A 22746-nucleotide genomic window follows, 5' to 3' on the forward strand; every position below is an offset into this window, starting at 1 on the left:
AGAAATTTCTTCAGTCAGAGGGTATTGAATCTGTGGAATTCATTACCATGGACGGCTGTGGAGGCCAAGTCATTGAGTATAGTTAAAGCAGTGGTTGATAGGTTCTTGGTTAGTCATGGCATCAAAGGTTTCTGGGAGAAAGCAGGAGAATGGGGTTGAGAGGGATAATAAATCAGCCTTGATGGAATGGCAGAGCAGACTTATTGGGCCAAATGACTTAATTCTGCTCCTATCTCTTATGGTCTAATGGTCACATTTTTGGTTCTGATGAGCGGTCATTGCCCGGAAACATTATGTTTAATTATGTTTCTCTTTTCAAAGATGATACTGTGATCTGCTCAGTATTTCCAGCATCGTTTGTACTTAAATCCAATGAGGAAATGGGTTGAGAGGAACATGAATCCAATGTGCCCTGCTTGGTCTGTGTGGTTTGTCTGTCTGCTGCATATTCCAATTAATTATCTGAATTCACAGAAATCTCTTCACTGAGTAAGAGGCTTTAATGTTAAAAAGATGACTACTGAAATTAGATCAGGCTAATAGCACTAATTTTCCAAGGTTGTTGTAGGGTTTGGAAGCTGCGTGCCTCACTGTCCCGGACAGCTATGCTGGCTGGAGTCAGGGCTTTATGCTTTGGCCCTTGGGAGGGTCACCCATGCCAAACAGGTCAAAGGGTAGAGGCCAGACGAAGAGTGGTCCACCGATCCTCCAGATTCGGGGGTTCAGCTCAGGGCTAACAACCCTGACTGGCCAAACAAAACTGTTACAGAAACTGCAATGAAGAATCCTTCATTGTGATGGTATTGCTGAGTCTCTAACTGGACTTGCATGACTGACAGTAAACCAAGAGGAAACTACTGACACAACAAAGGAAGATATGAATGCCGCCAGAGATGGAAGACCTTCATTGCTTCCCTAAACAGCAGTGGTGTAATGGACAACAGAGGAATAGCACTAATGCATTTTAGATACTGCACAAGATTTTAGCTGATGTAGAAATCAACTGACATTATTCTTTTTTGGTAGTCTGTAAAGCGCAGTATAAGTTTGCTCACATACAGCGTAAACCCAGCCAGCAAGTTCTGTAACTCACTGTAAAACCAGCATGACAGTTCTGAAACAGTGGCACAGTCATGCAGCTGATTCACAGCTATAGAAACCTGGTTCTGAGTCACAGCAGCTGAACCTAGAAACCTGGGTTCTGATTCACAGCACTGGAGCCTAGAAACCTGGTTTCTGACTCACAGCACTGGAAATCTGGGTTCTGACTCACAGCACTGGAAATCTGGGTTCTGACTCACAGGACTGGAAACCTGGGCTCTGATTTACAGCACTGGAGACGTGGGTTCTGACTCACAGCACTGGAAATCTGGGTTCTGACTCACAGCACTGGAAACCTGGGCTCTGATTTACAGCACTGGAGACGTGGGTTCTGACTCACAGCACTGGAAATCTGGGCTCTGATTTACAGCACTGGAGACGTGGGTTCTGACTCACAGCACTGGAAATCTGGGTTCTGACTCACAGCACTGGAAACCTGGGCTCTGATTTACAGCACTGGAGACGTGGGTTCTGACTCACAGCACTGGAAATCTGGGTTCTGACTCACAGCACTGGAAACCTGGGCTCTGATTTACAGCACTGGAAACCAGAAACCTGGGTTCTGATTCACAGCACTGGAAATCTGGGCTCTGACTCACAGCACTGGAAACCTGGGTTCTGACTCACATCACTGGAACCTGGAAACCTGGGTTCAGATTCACAGCACTGGAACCTAGAAACCTGGGTTCTGACTCACAGCACTGGAAACCCGGGTTCTGATTCACAGCACTGGAAATCTGGGCTCTGACTCACAGCACTGGAAACCTGGGTTCTGACTCACAGCACTGGAAACCTGGGTTCTGGGTCACAGCACTGGAATCTAGAAACCTGGTTCTGATTCACATCACTGGAACCTGGAAACCTGGGTTCAGATTCACAGCACTGGAACCTAGAAACCTGGGTTCTGACTCACAGCACTGGAAACCCGGGTTCTGATTCACAGCACTGGAAATCTGGGCTCTGACTCACAGCACTGGAAACCTGGGTTCTGGGTCACAGCACTGGAACCTAGAAACCTGGTTCTGATTCACAGTACTGGAGACCGGGGTTCTGATTCACAGCACTGGAAACCTGGGTTCTGATTCACAGCACTGGAAACCTGGGTTCTGAGTCATGGCACTGGAACCTAGAAACCTGGTTCTGATTCACATCACTGGAACTTGGAAATCTGGGTTCTGACTCACAGCACTAGAAACCTGGGTTCTGATTCACAGCACTGGAAATCTGGGCTCTGACTTACAGCACTGGAAACCTGGGTTCTGACTCACAGCACTGGAAATCTAGGCTCTGACTCACAGCACTGGAAACCTGGGTTCTGACTCACAGCACTGGAAATCTGGGCTCTGACTCACAGCACTGGAAATCTGGGTTCTGACTCACAGCACTGGAAATCTGGGTTCTGACTCATAGAAATTCAGTCCCAGCCTCTGTGAGGAGTTTGAGAATTCTCCTCAGGACTGCATGGGTTTCTTCCAGGGACTATCGTTCTCCCCCACATCCCAACGATGTACAGGTTACTTGGCCACTGTAAAGAGCCCTCGGTGTGTAGGTGGGTGTGGAATCTGTGGGAAGTCGATGAAAATGTGGGGAGAAAAAGTGGCGGATTAATGTAACCGTAAATATATGTCAATGGGTGATTGATGGTCGGTTTAGATTTGATGGGCTGAGGGGCCTGTTTCTGCACTATATGTCTAACTGACTTTCTGATTTTAGTGCAGGCATGATGGATTAGTTTAATTAGCTGTCATTAGATTCATTAGATCGGCACAACCTCATGAGCCGAAGGGCTTGTTCCTATGCTGTACTGATATATGTGCTAAACTTCATACTTTGTCTTGTTCTGTTTTTTAACATCACGGTCTTTGCTCAAGGGCGAGATAATCCACACGCCAATCTGAGTACATTAGTCGGCTGCTTTGGGTTCTGCTTCTCCTGAACTATCCCAACAGCTGGGGGTCACGTTGTCTCTGCGTGCCACAGGTGAGCAGCTCCCTTTACTCACCATCTCTATCTAACTGTTAGCCTAGTGGCACCTCCTCCCCAGTTCAGCCCGTGAGGCGTTGCTCGATGTGCCACCAACTCGCAATGATGCTGACCTATGAAACCACTGTCCAGTGCCATTTTACTGTAACCATTAGATGTCTGCTCTGCTTTCCTAACTGCCATGAAAATTCCTCTCGCAGCAGCCACTGTTGAGGTGAGGATGATGCTTAGAATCCGGTGGGAGGAACCGAGGGAGAAGCAGTCAATGGAACGTCGGTTCCTGGGATCCTTGTTGGGGTCAAACGGGGAGACCTGGAAATGGAGCTGTAACCCACGTGGTACCTGCAGTCCATTAACATGAGAAGGTCTGCAGATGCTGGAAATCCAGAGCAACACTCACAAAATGCTGGAGGAACTCAGCAGGCCAGGTGGCATCTATGGAAATGAATAAACAGTTGATACTTTGGGCCGAGACCCTTCCTCAGGACTGAGAAGGAAGGGGGATTCAATCAACTTCTTCTCCCTTTGATGGTTTCTAGCATGACTTTCAGATGAGAGTGAGAAAATTAAAAGGGGATGTTTACAGAGACTGGGCCACATGTTCAGGCAGAAGGGATGAGCTTAATTTGGTATCTTGCTTAGCACAGACATCACAGGCTGAAGGGCCTATTCTTGTACTGTAGTGTAGTGTACCGTGCTCTGTTCAATCCTTAACCAACATCTACTGAACAGATCATATTTGATTTACAGACTCAGAATGGAAGAACTTAGAGGCTTCGAGTTCCTGAGGCAATTTCATGAACCATTTCTCAACAGTTGGACAAACATAATAGTTTTGGTTTAAAAGAAACACAAAGCTTGGGAAATGAAAGATGAATTTGGAGAAGTGATGAGTGAAACAAGACTCAGATTATTGAGGGGGGTGAACCACATTTCCTCTAAATCCACCATTGACATTCTTCACAACTAATTACTGGGGTTAGTGATTATAGCTTCTTTTCAATGTTTATTTCCAGTCCAAATAGCAACAAACAATTACACAGATCGTGGAAGGATTTTAATGAGGCTTTAGTGGTCGTTATCAAACTATAACAAACTTATTATTCTGAACAGCTCTCTGCCTCCATTTTTGAGATAAAAATTGGTGAGAGTGGGACTCTAATAACAGCAGGAATTCACATGCCAAGACTTACTTACTATCTTAATCACTTCAACAGGTTTTGATTCACCTTCTAAAGGGAAGTGGATAGCTACCGGGCAAATTATATCATATTCTTGGTGATGTGGGGAGTCAGTTTTTCTGCTCAACGATAACACTGACGGGAATTAAGCTTTGCTCTGCTATGAGTTTCTCTTAAAGGAAGCTGGAGTCTATTATTAGTCAAAACATCGCATGCAGTTTCACAGGCTTGGTCCCTGACCAGTCAATTTGAGAGCACAGCGTGTTCTCACACAAGTGGACTGATCCTTAATTTCAACACTTCAATTCAAGCGCCTTATAGACTACAAAAGTGCATGGAGGGGTGGAGGGGCTGATGGAGGGGGGGTGGGTAGAGCGGACGGTAGGAGGTGGAGCGGCTAGTAGGGGGTAGAGGGGAGGATAGGAGGTGGAGGGGATGGTGGGAGGTAGAGGGGAAGGTGAAATTGGAGCAGAGGATAGGAGGCAGAGGACAGGGTGAAGGGAGGAGAGGATGGTAGGAAGTAAAGGAGAGTGTGGGAGGTAGAGGGGAGGGTGAAGAGTGGAGGGGATAATGGGTGGAAGGTTTGGTGAAAGGTTGAAGGGAGAGTGGGAGGTGGAAGGAATGGTGGGAGGTAGAAGGGAGGGTGGGAGGGTAGGATGTAGAGGGGGATAATTGGTGGAGGGGAGGGTGGGAGGGGAGGGGATAATTGGTGGAGGGTAGGAGGTAGAGTGGAGGTGGGAGGTATAGGGGAAGGTGATGAGATGGAGAGGGAGATGTTGATGAAGGGTGGCGGGGATGGCAATGGGTGGAGGGGATATTAGAGAGTGGAAAAGATAGTCTATGGAGGAGGGAATGATGGGTATTAGAGTGTTTGATGGGAAGTGTGGGAATGATGGGAGCTAGAGGGGTTGATGGGAAGTGGAGGAGATGCTGGGAGGTGGAGGGGTTGATGGGAGGTGGAGGGGATGATGGGAAGTAGAAAGGATGATGGGAGGTAGAGGGAATGATGGGTATTGGAGGGGATGGTGGGTATTGAAGTGGATGGTGGGTATTGGAGGGAATGGTGGGAGATGGAGGGGATGGTACGTATTGGAGGGGATTGTGGATGGAGGAGATGGTGGGAGATGGAGGGGATGGTGAGTATTGGAGGGGATGTTGGGTATTGGAGGGAATGGTGGGAGATGGAGGGGATGGTAGCTATTGGAGAGGATTGTGGATGGAGGAGATGATGGGAGATGGAGGGGATGGTGGGTATTGGAGGGGATGATGGGTATTGGAGACGGTAGGAGATGGAGTGGATGGTGGGTATTGAAGTGGATGTTGGGTATTAGAGGGGATGGTGGGTATTAGAGGGAATGGTGGGAGATGGAGGGGATGGTGGGTATTGGAGGGGATGGTGGGAGATGGAGGGGATGGTGGGTATTAGAGGGGATGATGGGTATTGGAGGGGATGTTGGGAGATGGAGTGGATTGTGGTTATTGGAGGGGATGGTGGGTATTGGAGGGATTGGTGGGAGATGGAGGGGATGATGGGTATTGGAGGGGATGGAGAGAGATGGAGGGGATGGTGGGTATTGGACGGGATGATGGGTATTGGAGGGGATGGTGGGAGCTGGAGGAGATGGTGGGTTTCGAGGGGATGGTGGGTATTGGGGGGGATGGTGGATGGAGGGGATGGTGGGTATTGAAGTGGATGGTGGGTACTGGAGGGGATAGTGGGTATTGGAGGGGATAGTGGGAGATGGAGGGGATGGTGGGTATTGGGGGGGATGGTGGGTATTGGAGGGGATGGTGGGTATTGAAGTGGATGTTGGGTATTAGAGGGGATGGTAGGTATTGGAGGGAATGGTGGGCGATGGAGGGGATGGTGGGTATTGGAGGGGATGGTGGGAGATGGAGGGGATGGTGGGTATTGGAGGGGATGATGGGTATTGGAGGGGATGTTGGGTATTGGAGGGGATAGTGAGTATTGAAGTGGATGGTGGGTATTGGAGGGGATTGTGGATGGAGGGGATGGTGGGAGATGGAGGGGATGGTGGGTATTGGAGAGGATTGTGGATGGAGGGAATGGTGGGTATTGGAGTGGATGGTGGGAGATGGAGGGGATGTGGGTATTGGAAGGGATGGTGTGTAGTGGAGGAGATGGAGGGGTTGGTGGGAGATGGAGGGGAATGGTGGGAGATGGAGGGGAGGGGATGGTCTGATCTGCAAATTGCAATTCAATTGTTGCTTTCCATCTCAGACTCCTTGCTGGACCTTGTGCCAAGTCACACAAACCTATGGCAGGAGCTAGCTCACTGGAAGCAAGTGGTTGGCCATACCATCCCTGCAGAAAAGTAATGGCTGTTGTTTTGTGTGTCCAGCAAGGTCTGTGACAGTGCTGTGAGGTGAAAACCTACTTTCCGTGAGAGTGGAAGTTGAACTGCCCGATCCGTCTTGTTTACATCGGACCAAACTGGGTCTTGCTGATGCCTCAGAACAGAAAGGGGAGCCCCCGTCGCGACGACCTGCACCCCGTTCAGCAACAACTTGACCCAGACACTGGCACTGGGCTAGATGGTTTGGTCCAAATTTTAGCATTGGATTATGGGGCTAACTTCAAACACTGTCACTGGATTACATGGGTTTTATTTTACTTTGAGACTCACTAACCTGTCATCGATGGATGCAACAGACTACCAATCAATCATGTAGAGGTACAGCATGTTAACAGATTCGGCCAATTAATCTACTAACCTGTGTGCCTTTGGAACTTGGGAGGAGATCCGAGCACCTGGAGAGAGCCTGCACGGTCACAGGGGGAGCTTTACAAACTCCTTTCAGACAGCGGTGGAATTGAACTTGAGTCACTGGTGATGTTATCGTGTTACGCCAATGGCTGAGGGTTATTTGATACTTCCAAGTTGCTATAGTTGAGTTACTGAGGCCGAATGTGGTGACGTGCTGCCCACCGGTGCTCAGTCTAACCCACGCCTGTGCTGCCCTGAGGTGCTGATGGTCTGCCTGTGAGGTAAAGCGGGTGCAGCCTCTGGCAACAACCGGTGAGACACCTGGCCCCTTCATCTGAGAGCAATCTGCCCGCAGGGGGCATGTTTCCAGTGGGATGGCCATTGGTGACACTTGCACTGATGGTCAGTGTGCTCTCACTTCAAACAGCCAATTTGTAGATCTCCCTCATGATATCTCGATGACAGATTGATGCTCTCGCCAAAATGCACACCCTACACTCCCTGAAATTGTAGTACCCTGGAATCTGCGGACCAGCCCCTCGCTGACTGCCCCTCCTCCTCTTGGCTGAGGACCACCGTGTCTGGTTGGCAGAGTTTTGATTGATCCAAGCAAGTCACTGAGTGGAGATGATTGATTGCGTGGCAGAAGTGCCTCAGCTAGAAGGTAGTACTACTTTAAAAGGTGCCGACCATGGGATTGGAGGTAGGAACCTCCACTCTGATTGCTTAAGTCATAGCATTTTGTACGGCAAGATGACACATATACCCTGGAGCAATTTTTCAACGGCTGAGCTCTCTGTGGTGCTCAGTTGTCTGAGTCTTGGCTCAATTTGTTGCCAGTTTAAGCCACATAGACTCAATTTGAACAAAGACGTGGGCTGCCATCATATTGTGGTGGAAGGGACGTGCTGCACTATCCAAAGAGTGTTCTTTTGATAAGATGCTACCTGTGTCATGGTCCGGTCCGTGTAGTCTGCATTCCGGTTCACAGTCCGGTCCATGGACTCAGGACTCCGGGTCTTCCAGCTGTCCCTTGTTCGACTAAATCAAAGGCACCTGATTCCCATCTTTGGACTTGCAATATAAGCAGCCTTGGGATTGAGTGTGGGTTGCTGGTTTGTCTTGTCAGTCCCCCTTGGAGCAACCTGCTGATGGAAGGCTAGTGAAACCACTTGTGATCTCTAGCCCTGGTTGGAGGATCACTGCTTTGTGGAGCCTTGTTGCCACTCATTGGAGTGGTCTTTGTGGTATGGATTTGGCTGTTTCCTGGGCCAGCTGAGTGGCTGCCAGCCACTCCAAGCTAGGTAGGGATCAGGCTGTTTCTGTAGCCAACTGAGGTTGCTGGCTGAACTGAGACTCTGAGCTTCCCTGGAGCAGAGATGGAACTGTCTGTTCTTTGGTGTTTGTCTCTTCTTGTCCTTGCCTCTGTGGGGTAAGCCAGACTGTTTTGCTGTTGCCCTGCAGGAGGATCTGTCTTGTCTTGTCCTCGCCTCTATGGGGTAAGCCAGGCTGTTTTACCGTTGCCCTGTGGGGGGACCTGGCTTGTCTTGTCCTTGCCTCTGTTGGGTAAGTCTGGCTGTTCTGACGTTACCTGACGGAGAGACCTGTCCCACCTTGGTGTGGAGATGAAGATGAGTCCTGGCTTGTTGAAGGATAAGTCCTGGCTCTATGTTAATGTTCGGTTCCCAGACTGCCTCTCAGCTCCAGTCTCTGAGTTATTAGCCTCTGCATTTCAAGACCAAGACCCCAAGCCTTGAGGATCCCAAGCCAAGCTCCAAGACCCCAAACCTCGAGGATCTCAAGCCAAGCTCAAGACCCAAGACCGCTGCCTCTAGCCATGTCATGTCCTTGCCTGGTTCTGGGGTCCAAGCCCGAGGCAAGACCCAGGTTCTGGGTCCTTGTCCAGTCTCTGGCTTGGAGTCCAAGCCTTGTCTCCTAGTCCATGGTTCCTAGTCCTGGTCCTGCTTTCCCTAGCCCAACTCTGCGTTCTTGTCCCTGCTCCTTGCCTGAATCCTGTCATGTCCCTACTCTAGTCAAGTCCTGTTCCTTGTACTTCAGTGTCTGTGTCTTGCATTTGGGTCTATTCCCAGCACCCCATTGTGACAGCCTGGCCTGCTGGATATTTCCAGTATTACTTTGTCAGATTTGCAACGACAGCTATATTCTGAGCCTCGTGTATTTGCTCTGTAATCCTCTTAGCTATAGATCAGAAGGGCTTGCAGAGTCTCAGCAGCATAGCGGTTAGCTCAGGGTTGGCACAGCTGGTAAAGTTGCCATCTCACGCCTCCAATAATGTGGATTCTACGCTGACTTCTCGCACTGTCTGTTTGGAGATTTGTACGATCTCCCTGTGATCATGTTGGAACACTCATTTCTGCCCATGGCCGAAGATATGGAGCATGGTGATTGCTTGGCTAAGGAAAGCTTATACTAATGTCTCACTGGGTGGGAGCAGAAACAGGTTGGAGCTGATTGGAGTGTGTGGACAAGGAGTTACAGAGATGAAACACCCTGGTGCCCTTGGCTGCGCAAGTCCAGGGAAGACACTCTCCGATCCTGCCACTCTCATGAGATCCCACCCCAAACCTCGGTCTGTGTGGACGCTGTGTAGTTTGCTACCCAGTTACAAATTAGTGCCACGAGATAACAGACAATACACTGCGTACAATTAAAGGAATTATATTTATGAATCTTAACTAAAGGGTTTGTTGTGTTCTTTATATTTATACGTATTGTGGGTTAACAATAAAGAATCTTATTCTGGAAGAATTAGAACTTTTACTTACAGCAACAAAACTAAACCACATTTTTACCAAGCCATGTTCCAAATCATTCTAACATTTTGCGCATTCTCAGAACTCTGTCCAATGACGTTCTTGCATGTCATTACACGTGATATCACCACACCTTCCTTTCCTTAAAAAGAAAAACAATTGGCAACATTACCCAGAACTAATGCATAATTTAACATGTCTCTATCAGTCTCTCTGGGGGTTTACGAACACGAGTAGACCTTCTAAGTGGTTCACACAGTCCTTGTGTTTCATTATTATTTCCATGTATTGTCTGGTCTGCATCAGTTAACTAAAACTCTGAAGTTGGCTCTTTCTTGAGGTCTTTGCGATTCCTTCTTAACACCGCTCCTTCTTCTGTTTGGACCCTGTATGATCTGGATTTTACTTCTTCAAGTACCATAGCTTTCTTAATTCCTTCCATTTCCATTTGTAAAGAAATATGAATCTTCTTCATCTAATTCATTCATTAACTGTGTAATCTCTCTTTTATGCTGAGACTTCATCATTTCAATAAAACTTCTCAATTCTTTCACTTGTGCTTTCACTTCTTCAATTGGATCCTGATTCTTGTCACTGTTTGGCTTCAGATCAGTATTGTACTGTACCGGCAAGTTTGTCCTCTGTCCTCCTGCCGAGGTGAGATTGTGATGGAATGCATAGCCCATTGATGCATATGCGTTACTTCCAGAGGGGAAAATTGCAACTCTTGGTTTTGGTGGCAATGCTTTGTCAGATGCTGGTAACAAAGGGATGGGTCTGGGAGCTTTCTTTATGACTTCTAGCCATTCCAGTCTGTCACTGTATTCTGACTCTGTGTCACTGTCCAGGACTAAATTTCTTTTCACGAAATTCAGTCTCTCACAGGCAGATAGACCCAGTATTGACTGTACATCCTTTGGCACTACCACAAATGAAAGAGTGTGCACAATATTTTTGTGTGATACTTTTGCCACGCATGTTCCTTTAACTGGAATGTCTGCACCTGAATACCCAGTCACTTTTATATTTGTCTTATGCAACTTTGGTCTTGGCTTTAATGCATTAAACTCAGATTCTGCAAGAACATTTACTTGTGCTCCAGTTTCAAGTTTAAACTGAATATTGTTTTGGCTCACTTGCAATGGAATAGTCCAGTCATTCTTACTTTGTTTGTTTTCACAAAGCACATCTATATAAAACTCCTCAAGTTCATTTTCAAGCACTGCATTTACTTGTTTTATTTTCTTTCTACTTCTGCAACAGCGGGAAAAATGATTACTCTTACCGCAGTCGTTGCACATTTTCCCATACGCTGGACACTGTTTTGGCTGGTGCTGCTGCCCACAGTGATCACAAAATTTTTTTTCTCACATGATGTCTTACGCTCTGTTGGTTTCATTGTCGCTTCATTTATTTTTTCTAATATGTTCGTGCACAGTGTGTACGTTGCAGTTCTCAATAAAAAGCTCTTTAGCCTGCAACATTATGGTTTCTGAAGTTTTGCAGAGCGCCAAAGCTTTTTCCAAATCTAAATCTTGTTCTTTTAACAGTCTTTCTGGCAGACCATTATCCAGAATACCACAGACAATTCTGCCTTTAATGAGAGAGTCTGTCAGTTCTGCAAACTCGCATGTTTTACTACGGTGTCTCAACCCAGTAACATACTGATCAATAGTTTCAGCAGCTCTCTGCTTACATGTGAAAAATTTATATCTTTCATACGTCACATTACGCTTCGGTGCACAAAATGGTTCAAATTTGTCCATTATCACATTTAGATTCAAATTATCTCCATTTTCAAAAGTAAAATGGTGATATACCTCAATTGCGTTGTAACCTATTATGTGGAGTAGGAGCGCAGTTTTGTTTTTTGTTTTTTTATTCGCTTCGATTGCTGACAAATAAATTTCATAACGCTGTTTGAATTTTCTCCAGTTCTCAGCTACATTCCCAGTCAGCTGAAGTGTCAGTGCAGGTTGCAAACCTTCCATTTCTAAAACTGTTAGCAAACACCAAAACAGTTTGCACTCTTTTTTTCTTCAATTATCTTCGCTTCTCCCATGTTAGTGAACGTATTATTCTTCCAGACCAACTTCTGACACCATGTTGTGTCCTTTATACGTACTGTGGGCTAACAATAAAGGATCATAGTCTGGAAGAATTAGAACTTTTATTTACAGCAACAAAACCAAACCATGTTTTTACCAAGCCACATTTCAGATCATTCTAACATTTCTGCGCATGCTCAGAACTCTGTCCAATTACGTTCTTACACATCATTACATGTGATATCACCACAGGGTTAGTAAATAATAACAAAAAGAAAAGGGCCCATTTGAATTCAACAGTCAAATGTGCATAAGTTGGAGCTCATCTTGAACTTCTCTGTCACTCATGCGTTGGGCACTCATCAGCGTGAACATCCACACCATCTGAATGTCGCTCACAATCCATCTCGAACAAATGGTCTCCCACCAGATCATATGCTACGACCAGTCCTTCCCAGCGTCTTCTCTCTTCATCTCCTGATGAACAAAATCCTAAGACCAACCTTGTTGTCCCTCACCAAGAAAACTTCCCGCTAATTGGATGGCTCACATTCCCCATCATCCCTCATCTTCAACAATAACCCAAGCAGGCTGAAAGCAGAACAGACTGCTCTTACAGAACTGCCAAATGAAATACCTACAGCATAGCAGAAAAGATGTGAACCAGGGCATTACAGAGAAAATTAGTGAGGAATGGGATTGCTTCCTGAGTCAGCATAGGCATGAAGGCCTCTTATGTCACAAGGAAATATGAAATACAAGGAAGTTTTCCTCATAAGGATGTGCAGTGGCTCCATGCAATTTGTGGCAGCACAGAGTAGATGGGCCAAAAGTCTTCCATCAATATCACAAGGATCTATGGTGATGATATTTATCCTTCCACCAGACCTCTTGCTGCTGTCCTCCAGCCTGTCAACTGCGACTGCTGCCCCTCGCACTGAGGCACCGGAGTCTATAGCTGGACCCAGACCCAGAATGGTACAGGGTTGTTACACTCAGCATCTTTGGTCTGAGAGCCAACAGCCCTCTCCAGCTGCAGAGGAAGGGAGCTGGAACAGCCAGGTACTGAGGGAATGAGCTAGTCTGTTCTAAAGTACCTGAGTTTTGTTGCTTTTGCCCACCAATGACGATTACTTTACACATACACAGAATTTGATGTGATTTTGCAGTTTGTTAATTTTGTTGTGTTTATACTTAAGGATTGTAGCTGAGAGGACATGGCAACGTTTGGTATCAAAGGAAAGTGTGAGACTGTGAACACAGAACTGAGATTGTGTGCGCAGGAAATGCATTGGAAAATTTATTGTGTAGTCCAGAAAGGGTCTATCGACGTTGGCCTTTCTTCCCCCTCTCTTCTCCCCCACCTTGTCCTACTCCCAAACCACACTGTGCAGGCGACTCCTGCCTTACAGCCATTCGGGTAATGAAAATTCACTTTTACAGAATTCATAAATTAAGTGCCAAAAATTTGACTTTTTTTTTGGGGGGGGTGGTTGTGAGGGAATAAATGTACGTTAGAAGTAATGTATGTTAGAAGTAGTTTTGTCAACTTTCCTACAAGATTCAAAATAAAAGTTTCTCTTAAGGAATTTATGTAAAAACACACAAAATAATTTTTTTGTTAACTCATATTATTAACACATGCACAGACAATGAGACTTGGCATTATGGAGAATCGTAATACAAACTTTTCAGGATTCAGGAGGCCACAGAGCAGGTTGAGCACATGTTAACTCTCAAAAGACCAGTTACAAACTCCTTTCCTTGTTTGCATGCAGCCTTGAAACATTGTCTCACACCTGCCTATCAATCCCTTTGATCCTCATCAACCTACCCTAAGGAGCAATTGACAGTAGTCATTTGTGGGGAGGAGGCCCCAAGAGAAACACACACAGTCTCAAAAGGAACATACTTCTTACAGGTGGCTTCATGTGCAGGATCAGCCCCGGGCTTCAGGAGCTATGGACCTGCACCCTCTGCTGAATCGCCAAGCTTTGGTAGATGCTTCCACCTGTTAGTAGGCAGGCTCTGCCGTGTTTCTGCTGTGTTGTGTGTGAATGACTATCGAGGCAGGAGATGCAGCCCTCAGTCTGGATTGTCACGTGACTACTGTCTGGAAGACTAGTCGCCAGTCATCTGGAGAGGCAGGAAGGCTCAATCCGACAGACTCCTTCTCTTGGCTTCAAGCATAATCCTTCCATAATAAGCACCCTGCTTGAGCAGAGGGACAGCCACACTAAGCCATGGCAACACTTTTGGTCCATGGGCTGATACCTGTTTGATTAAGTCATTGTCAGAGTGAGTGACCACAAAGGTGTCCACATCACCTGTGTCCTAATGGGTGACTGCTGGACTGGCCACTGCCAAATCTCCATTTCCCTGGCCCCCAGACGGACAGCACCTCACAGGCAAGCTGTCAACCCCTGGCCTGCACAAACCACCATAACTCACATCTGTGTAGAGACTCTTAGCTTCTCCAACAAGGTTTGATGGGAATGAGCAGAGCTAAGAATAAGAAAGCAACACACATCTGTCGAACTGCAGCAAACATCAGAAATCAAAGGGCAGTGAACTCATGGGTACTTGATCTCCATAAATGGCACTGGTGAATATCTCGCCTTTTGCTGAATATGTGCTCAGTGTGAGTTTACAAGTAAGTGTTCGCAAAGTATCTGCACAGACATCTATTCTGCTTACACTCCGGCAGCCCTTTAATGCTCAAGCCTCACAAGTGTGCGCCATGCCACGCGTGTTTTTCACATGTTGTGGGCATTTTTTGGTGCCCAAATAGCACCTCTGAAAACAAAAGGACAGGTGCTACAGATATTAGTGCATTAATATATCTGGCAGACCACTGGCTGGATCTGAGTACCGCTGCCACCTCCTGGCCATAGGTTGTAACTGGCAGCAGAAAGGCATGGTCAACGCACGGGGAGACTGGGAAAAAAACTGATCATTGTGATCCAACAATGAAGGATGTGTAAGGCACAAGTGATTCACTATGACTTGTCGGACTTAAAATTAGACTTGTAGATCCTGTTTTTCTTTACTGAATTGTTTACAAGGCAAAATAACGATCAGACTGACACCCCATTTTCTAAAATCAAAGTTGAAAGTTCATTTATTAACAAAGTATGCATGCAGTATACCACCCCGAGATTCAGCTTCCTACAGACAGCCATGAAACAAAGAAACCACAGAACCAGTTCAAGACCAACCCCCACATGCAAAAAAAACCCGAATCTCGCAAACAGCAAAGAAAAGACAAGTGGAAAACACAGAATACACTTTATACTTTATTGTCGCCAAACAATTGATACTAGAACGTACAATCATCACAGTGATGTTTGATTCTGTGCTTCCCACTCCCTGGGTTACAAATCGATAGTAAATATAAAACATGAAATCGAAAGGGTCTGGGCATATTCAGTTCAGTTTAATCCAGCACGGAGTCATTCGTTATCTGCAGGCTGCCCCGATCAAAATCGCCCAAAATAGCAACAAAAACGGGAGCGACCAGAAACCAGAAACACAGGCTCCAACTGTAGCAGAACCACATTTGAAGGACAAAGAAAACGTAAAAGTGGAAGAATTAGATTTGTGAACCTTCTGGAGGATGTCACCCTTGGTCGCTTGTTTGCTGGCTCTGTCTTTATTGACTTAATTTGACCCTTAATTTGCTCAAGTCAAATTCTAGTTCTGAGTATGGATCCCATTGAGTCCTGGGGATTTTACCTGGTGGGTCTCACCCTCCACTGGTCACTCAGTAATAAACAAACTCTACTTTATTATCACAGCTCTTCATTGTTGGGGAAGCAGGTTTCAGTATTAGACACATCCAAAGCAAACAGTTGACCAAATACTTCTGCAGTGCAGCGAACGTGGCAAACAGAGCGTATACAGTCAGTGTCTGCGCAGTCGGAATGTACCACTGGTGTGTGATCAGCTAATCTGTACAGGTGCTGTGTGCACAACTGGTGTGAGCAGAGGTACGGGGTGCACACCCTGTGAGTGTGCAGCCATCGAGTGTGTAACCAGTGAGAGCACAGCAAGGCCTCTTAAAGAGAGGTGAAACAGTGCAGTACCGTGCACCTGTAAGGAGAGATGCGTTAAAGTATTTCCCAGAAGACAAATGCAAATTTCATTCATCCACAACTGGCAAATCTATGAACAAGTGTATGTGTTTATCTCCCTCCAACAGCTGTCTCCCATCATCACAGTCCTCTCCCACAATCTTCATACATCTGTTTTTTACTTCATTTTTCCTCTCTCCGTGTCTGCCTCCATCTATTGTTCACCTTCCGCAGTCTACAAACTCCACTCCCACTCACCCCGTCGGTCTACAAACTCTACTCCCACTCACCCCACTACCTGACACAACCTGCCGGTCATCCTACAGCCCTCTTCAGCCCACCAATCACCTCAGAGTCTTTTCTCATCAATCCCCTTCTCCTCTCTGGGCATGAGAGAGGAGCTGGACAAAGTTGATTGGAAGGGGACACTATCAGGGACGATCGCAGAACAGCAGTGGCTGGAGTTTCTGGGGAAATTCAGAAGGCGAAGATAGATACATCTCAAAGACGACAAAACATTCTAAATGGAGGATGAGGCAGCTGTGACTGACAAGGGAAGTCAAAAACAACATAAATTGGGGAAAAAAGAGGACATATAATATAAGAAAAGTTAGTGGGAAGGTAGAGGATTAGGAAGCGTTTAAAACCAACAGAAGGCAACTAAAATAGTCATGAAGAGAGAAAAGATGAAGTATGAAGTTAGGTTAACCAAGAATATGAAAGAGGATACCAAAGGCTTTTTCAGATATATCGGGAGTAAAAGAGAGGTGAGAGTGGATATTGGAACACTAGAAAATAACACTGGAGAGGTAGTATTGGGAGACAAAGAAGTGGCAGATAGACTTAATGAGTATTTTGTGTCAGTATTCATTATGAAAGACACAAGCAGTTGTGGCACCTCCCAATTTTCACACAGCTAACAGGAATCACTGCCACTCGTTTCCAAATCATCACCTGCAGCCTATTTAAACCCAACTCTTATCCACAGTCCTTGTTCACCCATCGAATCTGCCAGCCTCAATCTGTTGCTCCTGGCCTTCAGTTAGCTTGTATTGGTTCTTTCTCACTTTGTGGCTTGTCTTTGCAGTTTATTATTAAAGTTATTGCTCGTCGCTGAATCGGCTGCTCTGCCTTTGCATCAAGCCTCCTCTACACTTCCTGACAGGATGGGTGAATCAGCAGTTGACCCAGCAGAGTCTGCTTGCCTGAAGGAACTCATCCGTTGATGGGAGCACCCGATCCAGAGGCAGCAGGAAACCATTGACCATCTGCTCACCACTCTCAGCCAACTCTACATCTTGTTACAGCAACCCCGCACCAGTCATCCTCCTTCCCTGGAGCCCCAGATTCCGGTGTCTGAATGCCTCAGCGGATCGCCAACTCGATGCCGTAACTTCCTGTCAGAGTGCATCTTACACTTTGATCTCCAGCCATCTCTGCATTCTGTGGACCGAGCCAAGATTGCCTTTGTTATTTCTCTCTTGACTGGTTGAGTTCTGACCTGGACCGCCGCTAACTGAGACAATAAAACCACCATTTGCAATAAACAAGAGGAATTGACTGCTGGGATGAGCCGGGTTTTTGGCCATCCGGGAAGTGGAAGGGGCACAGTGGATCGGATACCTCGCCTACATCACGCTCGGTGCTGGACTGTTCCGTTGAATTTGGGACTGTTGCGGTGGAGCACAGCTGAAATGTGGAAGTTCTGCTGGCCCATTACCATCACAGCCTCTTGGAGCATTTAAAAATGAGCTGTCTATGTGGGAGGTGCCCACGAACTTGGAAAGCCTCACCACTCTGGCCCTCTGTAAAGTGCCTTATGGGACACCCCTCCAGATCACCAGCCAGAAGCACAGTTCCATTCAGAACCATTTCAGGCTGCAGGACCCTCATCAGCAATGCCTCCAGTGTCCATGCAGTCAGGGAGAGCTCCTGTAACCCTTCCCCGAAGAGCGCGTGTGTTGGTGGAGAAACAACTCGAGAGCTTACTGCTGAGCAGGCAATCACACGCACGTCAGATCCCCACTGCATCAGGGAAGCGGCAGCACAAAGTAGAGACGAGCTCCACCCGGCACCTCGTTCCAGCACTGTACCCTGACCTAGTCTCTCTGTTCTCCTCAACACCCCGCTGGCTCAGCAGGCACTGGAGGCGTGCTGGACTCTGGTGCAGTGGGCAGCTTTCTGGACTGGACTCTGTGTGCAGCTTGGACTTCCTACAGAGCCTGTCTCTCACCGCTTCTGCATCATGGCCTTCGACAGGTGCTCTTTGGGGTCTGGGATGGTCAGAGCACACTGCAAGTCCACCCAACTCCTCCTTATCAACTCACCCAACTCTCCTCTCATTTTGACCTACTCCCGGTTCTCCACTCACGACCTTCACTTCACCTGGTCATCTGGCTCACTGCTGATTTGGAGACCCACCTACCTGCAGCCTCAGTTGACTTCACTCCATAAATCTGTGGAGATGGATGAAACCCTCGACTTCACCACACTCCCTCAGGAATACCACGACTTAGCCATCACCTTCGGTAAAAGGGAAGCCAGCGTCCCACCACCTCACAGACCACACGTCTGTGTGATCAACCTCTCCCGAGACCCAAGCCATGAATGACTACATTGCCGAAGCACGACGGCATGGCTTCCTTCGGCCATCTCAGGCCTCTGCTGGTGCAGGATTCTTATTTGTCAGAAAGAAAGATGGGAGTCTCTGTTCCGGCATCGACTACTGTGGACTCAACAAAATCACTGTTAAGAACTGCTCTTTCCACGATGAATAGTGCAGTTGAAACACATGCGGGGTTTAGACCTTCACAAACTGGATGAACAGAGAGTGTACAACCCGATTCACGTCTGCCGGGGGGGATGAGTGGAAGGTGGTGTTTATAACACCCACTGGCCACTACAATTCCACTACAATTACGTGTTGATGTCCTTTGGCACCCAACGCTTTCCAAACCTTCATTGACAAGACATGCTGCACAGGTATGTTTTCGTCTACTGTGACAATATCCTCATCTTCACCAGGGACCCGCAAGATCACATCTGTCATGTCTGTTCTGTCCTTTAGCGTCTCCTCGAAAACCAGCTGTACTGCCAGTTACAGAAATGCCAGTTCCACATCCGGTCACTTCCTTCCTGGGTTGCGTCCCTTCACCTCAAGGCACAACCATGGACCCAGAGAAAGTGGCTCCGACCGCACTCCTTCAAACAGCTACAGCGTTTCTTGGGCTTCTCCAACTTCTACTGCCGTTTCATTAGGAATTGCAGCCAAATCACTGCCCCTCTCACCTCCCTCACCAAACCACCTGTGGTGCTTCTCAGAGTACCTGGACCATACTTCAGAGGAGCCAAGGAGATGCTTCACCATCGCTCCCATCTGAATCTCTCCAGGCTCTTTGTGGTAGAGGGGGACGCATCTGATGTGGGTGTCAGGGCCATCCTCTTCCAGCGGGGACCAGAAGGAAAAACTTACCCTTGTGCCTTCTCAAGCAAGTTCACATCTACCCAGTGCTATGACGGAGTAGGATCAGGGAGCTTCTTGCCATTAAATGGGCCTTGGAGAAAGGGAGAGGTTGGCTGATGGGAAACACCGAGCCCTTCCTGATCTGGACTGACCACCAGAACCTGATATCCACACAACAGATCCACCTTCTCAACCCATAAAGGGCTCACTGGGCCCTCTTCTTTGACCAATTCAACTTCACTATCTTCTACCGAACTGGTTCCAAGAACGCTAAGGTGAACACCCTGTCACAACATTTCGACTATTAAGAAACAGAGTTCAACCCTTCACCCATGATCCCAACTTCTCAGATCCTTGCCCCAATCAACTGGAATTTTGGGAACCACATCCACCGGGCCCTATCGCACGAGCCTGCTCCGGCCGACACACATGACAACCGTACGTACCTGCCGGTGGCCGTGCGCTCTCAGGCTCTCCAGTGGGCTCACTCCTCATCCCTCTTCAGCCATCCAGGCACACAATGGATTCTGGATTTTCCCCGAAGCCGGTTCTGGCGGCCCACCATGAGCTCAAGGTTAGTGTGTCGCTGCCTGCCCTCAATGTGCCCCCAATTGCCCCCAATTCCTCCAACCGGCAGCCCTCTGAGCTCCTATGGCCCCTACCAGTTCCTCGACACCAGTGGTCCCACATTGCCGTGGATTTCATCACCAAGATCATGACAGTGGTGGACCAGTTCTTTGTTCTTGAATAGTTCAGTGAAGTGGCCCACTTCATTGCCCTCCCAAACTTCTGTCGGCCGCTAAGACAACAGACCTGGTTCTCCAACATGTAGTTCACCATTATGGCTTCCCTCAGGACGTTGCTTTGGACCAGGGCTACAGTTCATCGTCCACTTCTGACAAACCTTCTGCTCCCTCTGTACCTCAGTGAGTTTGTCCTCTGGCTATCATCCGCAGACCAATGGTCAGTCATAAAGAGCCAATCAGAAAGTGGAGAAGTTTCTGTGACGCTTCCACATGGAAGAGGTATCTGCTCTGGGCTGAGCTGTCCCACAGTCTACACACCTCCTCTGACAGGAGTATGTCACCCTTTGAAGTGCTTCATGGCTACCAGCCCTGCAGTTCCCTATGGAAGAGCCAACGGTGGAGTTCCAGCCCACCAGATCCCTGGTTTGTTGCTGACAGAATGTTTGGAAGAGGCCACGGACGGCCATCCTAGCTGCCCACCTCACCAACTGCTGCCAGGTCAACTGCCAGTGGCATCCAGCCAGACTACTCCATCCTGGGGGCCATGTCTGGCTGTCCACCACAATCTGCACTGCGCAGTGACTCCCACAAACTCTCCCCCAGTTCATTAGTCACTTCAAGATTACCCATCACATCAATCCAGTCACTTTCCGATTTCAGCTGCCATCGTCCCTCAGGATCACACCTAATGTTCCACATGTCCTGTTTCAAGCCCATTGTCCATGGGCCACTCAACCCACCTGAGCCTGTACCTCCAGAGCCAAGGATAGTGGAAGCTGGTCCAGTGTACACAGTTTGCCATTTGATGGATTCATGTCATCATGGATGGGGTGTGCAGTACCTGCTCGTCTGGGAAAGGTATGGTCTGGATGAGCAGTCTTAGATGCTGTCCAGTTTTATCTTGGATCCGTTGCTCATTGAGGAGTTCCACTGGAGCCACCCGGATCGTCTTGGGCTGTCGGGTGTCAGCTGTTGGAGGGGTGTCCCCAGCAGGCTTGTACAGGCAGGCACCTCCCAGTCTCCACCCAGCTAACAGAAATCACCTGCCACTCATTTCCACCTCGTTACCTGCAGCCTATTTAAACCTAGGCTCCAAAGGTAGTCATAGCCGAAGGGTGGTAGTGGGGACGAGCTTCCACTGCTATACAAATGCTCTTCATGGCGTGCGTCTCACACAGTCTCTGACAACCAAGTCCAACTCCTGGCCTTCACGTGTGGCATAGTTCTTATGCCCGGCAGAGCTGTTCTCACTGACAGGAGAAGGGGCAAAGGCGGGCCACTGGTGCCTTAAAACCAGTTGCTCTGGGCAGATGGAGCTCATGAACCACGGATTGTAGCTCATCTAGGAGAGGGAAAACTCCAATTTCAAACCTCCGCTGCCTTGCAGCTCTACCCGCTCATGGGAAAGGCTTTGGGAGTAAATCCTGAGGAAAAATCGGGAGTCGGAGTCCCAAAGGCGGCTGACAGCTGTACCCAGCACCGGCATGGCAACTCCCGCGATGCTGCTGGCACCAAACCGTATCAAATTCGTCGTTCCTTTGGACCTGTCATCAGCATGGGGGGGGGGGGGTGTCCCACTGCATGGGCAACAGACGGATCTCCATATCAACTCTGCCCTGGCTTGCCCCCTGGAGAGGCCACTCCCAGTGACTACCAGAGGTGCATTACCCATGGTCGACCACGACTGACGGAGGCCCCCCCCCCACACACACACACACACACACACACACACACAAATTTAAACCTAGCTCTTATTCACAGTGCTTGTTTCGCCCTCCGAACCAGCCTGTCTCAACTAGTTGTTCCAAGGAGAAAATTCTAAAATTTGCGGTGTAAAGGCACTTGGGAGTCCTCATGGCAGGATTCCCTAAAGTTTAACTTGCAGGAGGGCAATGTTAACATTCATTTTGAGAAGACTAAAGGACTAGAATATAAAAGTAAGGGTGTAACGCTGAAGCTTTATAAGGCATTAGTTAGACTACACTTGGAGCATCATGAGCAGTTTTGGGCCCCTTATCTAAGAAAAGGTGTGCTGCCTTTCGGGAGGGTCTAGAGGAGGCTCCTGAGAGCGTGAAGAGCTCTGAGCCCGTATTTGCTGGAGTTTAGAAGGATGGTGGGGTGGGGAGGGGGGAATCTCATTGAAACCTATTGAATATTGAAAGGCCTAGACAGAGTGGATGTGAAGAGGATGTTCCCCACAGTGGATGAGTCCAGGACCAGACAGCACAGTCTCAGAATAGAGGGATGCCCATTTAGAACAGAGATGAGAGGGAATTTCTTTAGCCAGAGGGTGCTGAATCTGTGAATTCATTGCCATGGGTGGCTGTGGAGGCCAAGACACTGAGTATATTTAAAGCGGAGGTGGATAGGTTCCTGAATGGTTGGGGTGTCAAAGGTTACGGGGAGAAGGCAAAAGAATAGAGTTGAGAGGGATAATAACTCAGTCATGATGAGCAGGCTCAATGGGCTGAATGGCCTAATTCTGCTCCCATGTCTTATGGTCATATGATTTCTATGTTAGTCATCTTTCCTTTCTACTCTCAGTGCAAAATGTTGACAATTTCTTTCCTGCCACTGGTGCTGCTCTCCCTGCCGTGTTCTTCCAGCAGGTTGTGTGTTGCTCCAAATTCCAGCATCTGCAGTCTCTT

Source organism: Mobula birostris, chromosome 11, assembly GCF_030028105.1.
Source record: "Mobula birostris isolate sMobBir1 chromosome 11, sMobBir1.hap1, whole genome shotgun sequence".
Classification (NCBI taxonomy): domain Eukaryota; kingdom Metazoa; phylum Chordata; class Chondrichthyes; order Myliobatiformes; family Myliobatidae; genus Mobula; species Mobula birostris.